The 8,674-nt window shown below is 41.0% G+C and overlaps 1 protein-coding gene across 3 annotated transcripts in view; it reads left to right on the top strand.

The window, feature by feature from the left end:
- PCDH15 (protocadherin related 15) overlaps nucleotides 1–8,674 on the top strand; it is a 1,188,119-nt gene that overhangs the window by 377,080 nt on the left and 802,365 nt on the right. The window contains exon 1 of one of the 3 annotated variants that reach the window (XM_019507773.1): nucleotides 5,464–5,470. The exons of the other annotated variants lie outside the window; for them this stretch is intronic. The gene's annotated coding sequence lies outside the window, so the exon portion shown is untranslated. Of the gene's footprint in view, nucleotides 1–5,463; nucleotides 5,471–8,674 lie in introns of those variants that run through there. 3 annotated transcript variants of the gene reach the window in all.

The following is an 8,674-nucleotide window of genomic DNA, read 5'->3' as shown; positions in this document are numbered from 1 at the left end:
GGGTTTTGCCCTAATATTAAAGCAGCAAGTTATTTTATTAATGCAACTATGAAGGTGGGTGAATGAATCTATTAGTTATCTGAAACTATTAATTATAGTCACAAATGCAGTCACATTTACTCTAAATGTTTTTAATCCCATGCAATCTATATCTTAATAAACCTAAATTTCAAGTCTAGGAAACTGGTCATTTCTGGTGATGGCTGTTACAGGAAGCATTACCAAGGAACACACACGTGGCAGTTCTTGAAACAGCGTTGTTACTGATGCATCATTCTCATTAATGTAAGCCCAGAACTATGCAAGCTATAAAATAATAAAAAATAGTATTTGAAGGGACCTGGAGAAATTGTCTGGTCCACATCCCTGTCTCAAACCAGAATCAACTTTCTACAGTGAAATGTTGATAAGTCATCCTTGGCAATCCCTCAATTCGAGCATGATCTCAACCATGGCTCATGGATGGGGCTTGAGGTGATTTAGTCCAATACTTGTGCCACAGATCCACCTGCAGAAGTTTCAGGTCTTTCCACAGTGGAAGGTAGGTCATATACCAGGATTTCTCTACTATTCCTTTTTTCCACTCTCCTCTCTGCTTCAATGGCAAGATGTTTTACCTCAAAATGGGCAGCCACTTGGTTGAGGGTGTGGTACCATTGGAGTCAGTCAGCAGCAAGATCTTCCCAGGTCTTGATGTCAGCATCTTTTTTTCTTAAGGTATGCCTTCTTTGTGTCAGTGTAGCTTTTCCTCTGGCCACTGGGAGATCTCAGGCCATTACTAAACTGGGTAAAGACCATTTGTTTTGGGAATCAAGAGTCAGGCATCTGCACACAATGTCCAGTCCAGTGAAATTAGTACTTGAGGACATTGGCTTCAGCAAGAATGCTAATGTTTGTGAAGGAATCTTCCCATTTGATGTGGAGGATTTTCTGAAGGCAGGGTTGGTAATACCCCTACGGGTTCTTGAGATGATGACAGTAGGTAACTTGCATTTTACATTTGTAGAGGAGAGTGAGGATGGTGACTGCATTGTAGACCAAAATGTTGTGGTCTTTCTAGAGATCACAATAAATAAAAACACACCAGAGCAATTTCCAAAATGAGGCACTTGCCCACTGGATCCTGTGCTGGATTTCCTCATCAAAGTTCACTCTCCAAGAGAGGTGGCTACCAAGGTAGGGGAAATGCTTGAATACCTCCAGGGTCTTTCCCTTAATGCTAATTTGGGCTGTGTGCATATGTGTGTGGGGGGTATCACATTCACAGCCCAGGACAGGCATATAGAGAACTTTAGTTTTTGCATTGTTGACAGCAAAGCCCAAAGTTTGGTAGGCTTCTCTGAAAAAATCTAAGATAGTGCACACTAGGATGGCACAGTCATTGGTATATTGGAGGTCAAGGATGGTTGTTTTAAGTACTTTGGTCTTTGACTGAAAACATCCCAGATTGAAGAGCCCTCCTACCATTCAATATTCAGTGTCAATTCCAGAAGGAAGGCAGTCCTTAATGAAAACCATCATGACTATCAGAAAAACAGAGAATAGAGTTGGGGCAATGACTTCCTTGCTTGACCCCAGTTTGGTTGACAAATAGATCAGTCTCTGACCTGCTACATAGAATGATATGAGTCATCTGGTTGTGGAGAAACCTAAGGACCTTGATGTACTTTTCCAGACATCTAAGTCTGGCCAGGACTTTCCACAAGGCTTCATAATTGATGGAATTAAAGACTTTCAATGAAGACAGTATGCAGGTCCCAGTGTTGCTCCCAACACTTCTCTTGGGCCTGGCAGGCAACCGAGTTCATGTCAATTGCACCATGGTATGGTCTGAAACCATGCTGAGTTCCTGGCAGGAGTTCCTCAGCAAAGGTTTGAAAAGGGTTCAGGAGGATGTGGGCAGAGATTTTCCCTGCTGTGGAAAGGAAGGTGATACCTTGATAGTTTCTACACACAGACTTTTCTCCTTTCTTGAAGATAGTCATAATGTTGGCATTCCTCAGATCCTCTGGGATTTTTTTGTTGTTCCAAGTATGTAGAACAAAATTGTGGAATAAGTACCAGTGCCTTGCCACCAACGTTGTAGATTTCATCAGGTATGCCATCTCGTCCAGTGGCCTGGTTGTTTTTAATTTCCTTGATGCCACACCACATTTCTTCTAGGATAGGAAGGCTGGTGAGGGATCCCTTTTCAGGGTGTTGGGTGGATGGATTTGGTAGTGGTATCTGCCCCAGTGTACTCACATTTCAGGAGCATTTAGAAGTATTGTTCATTGTAGCTCAGATAGATTCATTGTCTTTGAGAACTGTCAGGCTATCCAGTGATCACAGGAAGCTGGGCAATAGATAGCCTTTGTTACCTGGAAAAATCTATGCATGTTATGTTTGTCATCATGGAGCTGAATTTCTTCAGCTTTATCTTGCCACCACTCATTTTATCTTTGATTGTATTTGCTCCTCTTCCCTGGACCCTATTCTTTTGGCCCCAGTCTTTCTGGTAGTGTAGTGCCAAAAAATGAAGTCCCCACTGAGAACTTACTAGTGGTGGGTAGAGTGAAATTGTTACTACTTAGGTCTTTCACACAGCACTCCTGTTTACATATCAGTGTACCATGTTGCTATATTTTGAATTCGTCATCCACTAGAACATGAGTCCTGCGTAGAATTACTGCCTAACTAGTTACTCCCCATTCTGAACTGTTTGAACATTTAGTTTGTGCCTTGCCAAGTGTAGTACAACTCATATATCCATAATGAATAATATCCAATGTATTTTAGAGTGTTTCTCCAATTTGTTGTCATCATTTGATTTCTGACTCTGGCCCTCAAGAGGCAACTAGAAGAAAAGCTTGGAATTGGCTTGGTGTTGTGTTATTTCCTAATTCTGTTGTGTTATTTCCAAATCATGAGAAAAGTGATTGTGATTCCATAATTAAAGTTAATTTCAGCTATGTTCTTAAATCAGAAATGTAACCAATTTTTTTTTTTGTGAAGTAAAGTATATCCTCCCCAAACTTTATAGAACTTAGTCTTTCATATATGTCACACATTTTTGATGACTTTATAAGTAAACCTTTTATTAGCTTGAGTTAAAATTTAGGGGGGGAAAATCCTTCAAGAGAGGGCTGACAGTACATTTTTGCCAGTACATTTGCCATTTTTACCATGGTTAATAAATTTACTTTAATAATTATTTAACATAGTATAGTATATAGGCGGACCTGGTGAAAAACAAAAATAGATTCTTTAATGGAGCCATTTTGGTATCCGAGTTAACAAAGGCAAGCATCACTTTTCCTTCGAATCTGCTTTGCAAACAACTGTGTGGAATAAGGAAGGCTAGATAAGTGTCAAGAGTTCTTATCTTTACAATCCTTAGCTTTCTATTCCCTGAAATTTAAGGCTAGGGACAGACATTACACAAAAACTGGGTTAAGTGTTCAGAAACCAGTTTAACTCTATAACAGAACAGCAGTTCAGTACACATAAGTTGTTTTCAAAATGGCCAAAATCAGTTTAAGATGGACGTGGATGAATGTAGTATCAAGCTTAACTGATTTAGTTAAAATCAGTTCACTTCATTACCGGTTCAATCTACGCATCTTAGAAAAACCTGTGAAGATTAAACTGATTCAGCCTCTGGCTTTTTGACTGTCTGTACTTAGTCTAGAGCTTTTGTGACTGCATGCTAACTTTATGCTTGGCGTGCTTGACCAGCTTGGTTGTATACTCTCAGGGCCTTGGCTCCACACAGAAGTAAAATGGATTGTCAGGGTATAATAAAACCAGAAGTGCAAAAGGAGTCCTTAAAGCATAGATATATAGCAAGATAGAGAAATAGATAGATATGGATATATATCTATGTGTATGCATATATGTGTCTGCATATCTATGTATATGAGTATCTATGATATATTGAAAGGAGTCCAGGAGACTTGGTTGTATTTTAAAGAAACCTTAACTGAGGGCACAGAAATGAAGCATCTCAGTGAACAGGAAGACTAGCAAGTATGGCAGAAGACCAGCTTGGCTTAGCGGGGAACTCTTCAATGAGCTAAAACACAAAAAGTAAGCTTACAAGCAATGGAAACTTGTACAAATGACTATGAATGACAGTGAGAGAGAATGAGTGTGTATGTGCATAAAAGAGTGTTGCTCAGGCATTCAGGGAAGATATCGGGAGAGCCAAAGAGGAAGTGGAGTTACTGCTAGCAAGGGATATAAAGGGTAATAAGAATGGTTTCCCTAAGTATGTCAGTAACAAGAGGAGGATCAGGGAAAATGTGGGTCCTTTACTAAATGGGGGAGGGAGCCTAGTGACAGAGCTTGAGGAAGAGTACTCAATGCCTTTTTAACCTCAGTCTTCACAGGCAAGGTCAGGTCCCAGACTACTGAACCTAGCAACACAGTTTGGGAAGGAGGTGAATAGTCAGTAGTGGTGAAAAAAAAGGTTAAGGACTATTTAGAAAAGTTAAGTATGTACAAGTCCATGTGGGTAGACTTGATGCAGCTGAAGGTGTTGGATAATGTGATTGCGGATGTGATTAATTTTGAAAACTCAGATTTGGGAGAGGTCCTGGATGATTGGAAAAGGGAAAATATAGTGCCCATCTTTTAGAAAGAGAACAAGGATTATCTGGGGAACTGAAGACTGGTCAGCTTCACCTCTGTCCCTGGAAAAACATGGAGCAGGTCCTCAAGGAATCCCTTTCTAAACTTGGAGAAGTTTGTGATTAGGAGGAGTCAGCATTGATTCACCAAGGGAAAGTCATGCTTGACCAGCCATATTGCCTTCCATGCTGAGATGCCTTCTATGCCAAGGTGACTGTCTCTGTGGATGCGGGAGAGAGGTTGATGTGATATACCTTGACTTTAGCAAGGCTTTTGATATGGTTTCCCACAATATTCTTGCAAACAAGCTAAGGAATTCCAGGTTGGATTAATGGACTGTGAGGTCGATAGAAAGCTGGCTGGATCACTGTGATCAATGGCTTGATGCCTTGTTGGCAGCCAGTATCAAGTGGAGTGCCCCAAGGGTTGGTCCTGGGGCCGGTTTTGTTCAATATCTTCCTTAACAATCTGGAAGATGGGATGGAGTGCACCCTCATCAAGTTAGCAGAGGACACAAAGTTGGGGAGAGTAGCAGGTACACTGGAGGATAGGGCTAGGATTCAAAGAGACCTGGACAAATTAAAGGATTAGACTCCACAAGAAATCTTATGAGGTTAAATAAAGACAAATGCAAAGTCCTGCACGTAGGATGGAAACATCCCATGCACTGCTACAGGCTGAGGACTGACTAACTAAGCAGCAGCTTTACAGAAAAGGACCTGGTGTTACAGTGGGCAATAAGCTGAATATGAGCCAGCAGTGTGGCCTTGTTGTGAAGAAGGCAAACAACTTACTGGGTGGCATGAATAGGAGCATGGCATGCAGATCGAGGGAAGTGATTCTTCTCTATGTGGCAGTGGTGAAGTCACATCTGCAGTACTGTGTCCAGTTTTGGGCCCCCCACTACAGAAAGGATGTGGACTAATTGGAGAGAGTCCAGCAGAGGGAAACAAAAATAGGGGGCTGGAGCATGTGACTTTTAAGTAGAGGTTGAGGGAACTTGGCTTTTTGAATCTGGAGAAGAGAAGACTGAGGGGGGATTTAACAGCAGCCTTGAACTACCTGCAGGATAGTTACAAAGAAGATGGAGCTAGACTGTTCTCTCAGTGGTGTCTGAGGACAGAACAAGGAGCAATGGTCTCAAGTTTTTGAGCTTTGACCAGGGGGGTCAGACTAGATAACCTCCTGAGGTCCTGAGGTGATTTGCTATGATTCTGTTATATGATTTTGTGATTGGAATTCATGATCTAAGCTCTTCCTTAATTTCCCTTCTCTCCTCCCTTCACATATCACTTGCGTTACTAGCACATCCCTCTAACCCAATAAGTCCCTGGCAAACTAAGGGGAAAAAACATCCTAGTGCATTCATTACTTTCCATTGTATTATTGTGCCAATGAATCTCCTTATAAAAGTAAAAGTTAAATCATATATATTTAAGGTAGATATTGAATATTTTGAAATTACTAGAAATGTTGCATGAGAAACATACTTTTTGCATTTCTTGTTTTTCAAAGGGCATCTGTGTTTGTTAAAAAAAAACAAATAATTTGAAAAAAGAACAGAAAAGAAATTCTAGGACAAAAACTACATGAAGGTGGAGTTAAATTTAAGAATATGTAAAAATATCTTAAACTTGAAAACACTGGGAGGTTTTATAATGCATTGAAAACTAGGCGCTAAAAACTAAGGGTTTATGGTCTAAAGTTAAACTTACTTTGTAATAATGCTGTGACCCTGAAATACCTGAATCGGATTTCTGTGGTTGTTCTGTGATACCACTACAGTACACAATCAAGGTTGTGTGGGTGTCTTAATTTTAACATCTTACCTAGACAAATTTGATGTAATGTAAAAACAAGTTAATTCTGAATTTCCTGAGCTCATAATATGTATTTGGGAAATAATTTTAACATCCTTTTAATAAGTTTTGCCTGTGTATTACTGATATGTATTCTCAACTTTAACTCCATTTTAAGAGAGAAATCATCGTTGCCAAATAGTTCTACAGTTTTGCATTGAGAGCTAATGTTAATGTATATTTTTATCTCCTTAAAAATAAGCTATAAGGGCATTTATACACACGCTTTTCTCCTGCGACATGTCAGAGATCCACTGCTTTGGTGCAGACTCAGTTAATTAATTAATCAGTGCACAAAAAATGGCAGCAGTGTGCTTTTGAACTACAGCACATCTGAGACGTTTTAATTCAAAAGCATGCTGCTGCCATATTTGTAGAACTGATGCGCATTTTGCCATCAGAGAACTCCCTCAGCACCCTTGGGTGCATCCTATCTGGCCCCATGGCCTTGTACACATCAAGCTTTTCTAAATAGTCCCTAACCTGTTCTTCCCTGTTCTTTCAGCACTAAGGGCTGCTCACCTCTTCTCCAAACTGTTCTACCCAGTACAGTAGTCTGGGAGCTGTCCTTGCCTATGAAGACAAAGGCAAAAAAGGCATTAAGCACTTCATCCTCTTCTGCATCCTGTCATAGGATTTCCTCCCGCATTCAGTAAGCAAACCACACTTTCCCTGATCCTCCTCTTGCTACCAAGATACTTGTCAAAACCCTTCTTGTTACCCTTCACATCCCTTGCTATCTGCAACTCCGGTTGTGTTTTGGCACTCCTGACTTCATCCCTGCATGCCCGAGTAATGGTCTTATATTCTTCCCTAGTTATTTCTTCAAGTTTCCAAGCTGCCTTTTTTGTGATTTACTTTACTGAAGAGTTCCCTTGTAAGCTAAGGTAGTCTTCTGCCATACTTACTAGTTTTTCTGCACATTGGAATGGTTTGTTCCTGCACTCTCAGTAAGGCTTATTTAAAGTACAGCCAGCTTTCTTTCCTGGACTTCTCTCCCCCACTAGTTTGGCTTTCCAGGGGATCTTGGCCCTGAGTTCCCTGAGTGAGTCAAAATCTGCTTTTCTGAAGTCCAGGGTCCTTACTCTGCTGCTCTCTGTCCTTCCTTTCTTCAGGATCCTGAACTCAGTCATCTTGTGCTCACTGCTGTCCAGGTTGCCATCCATTACTACATTCCCCACCAATTCTTCCCTCTTTGTGAGCAGCAGGTCAAGAAGAGCAGGGCCTGTAGTTGGCCACTCCACACTTACACCAGGAAGTTGTCCTCAATACTTGCCAAAAATTGCCTGAATTGCCTGTGCACTGCTGTATTGCCCTTCCAGCAGATGTCAGGGTGATTGAAGTCCCCTTTGAGGACTTGTGATTGGGAAACTTCTGCTAGGTGTTTGAAGAAAGCCTCATCCACCACTTCCTCCTGGCCTGGTGATCTATAGCAGACCCCCATCACGACATCTTCGTCATTGCTCTCCCCTCTAACCTTAACCCAAAAACTCTCAGCAGGCCTATCTCCAGTTCCATACTAGAGCACTGAGCAGTCATATGGCTCTTTTACATAAAGTGCAACTCCTCCTCCTCTTCTCCCCTGCCTGTCTTTCGTGAACAGTTTGTACCCATCCATGACAGTGCTCCAATCATGCAAGATATCATTGAATATTTTTTCTAGAATTTAGATTCCTTTTTTCATTTTTACAACCATGCCCCTTTAACTATCACTTAGCAATATAGTTTGAATAGATGAAACCCATTATTTTAGTCAGTAAATGTATTCTCTTCTACCTTAGTCTTAAATGGATTTTTATTTAAGAAAACTAATAATTGGAAGAAATAAAGAACCCAGTTCATTGTGATAACTATACAGATATTCAAAAGTTACTACTTTCTCTAGTTAATGCCACGAAGTCTCTGTTATTCCAAATGTCATAGTTCTCTGATTGTGTGAGGCCTTCCAGTTCTTCCTGCTTGTTTCCCAGGCTCTGTAAATTTTGGTACAGGCACCTGAGGTAACTAGTTGATTGCCCTGATTTCTCAGGAAGTATGAGAGCATCCCCCTGTTACCCCCTCCTTCTGGCTCTTCCGTCAGGTCTCCCGCTTCCCCAGTTACCTCAGGGATTTGGTCTCCATCCCCCAGTAAACCTAATTTAAAGCCCTCCTCACTAGGTTAGTGAGCCTGTCTGTCTCTTTCCTCTCTTCATCAGATGGATCCC

Source organism: Gavialis gangeticus, unplaced genomic scaffold (genome assembly GCF_001723915.1).
Source record: "Gavialis gangeticus isolate Ggan-Ray unplaced genomic scaffold, GavGan_comp1, whole genome shotgun sequence".
NCBI lineage: Eukaryota > Metazoa > Chordata > Crocodylia > Gavialidae > Gavialis > Gavialis gangeticus.
The sequence above is the reverse complement of the archived record's forward strand: the minus strand, read 5'-3'. Positions and strand labels throughout refer to the sequence as shown.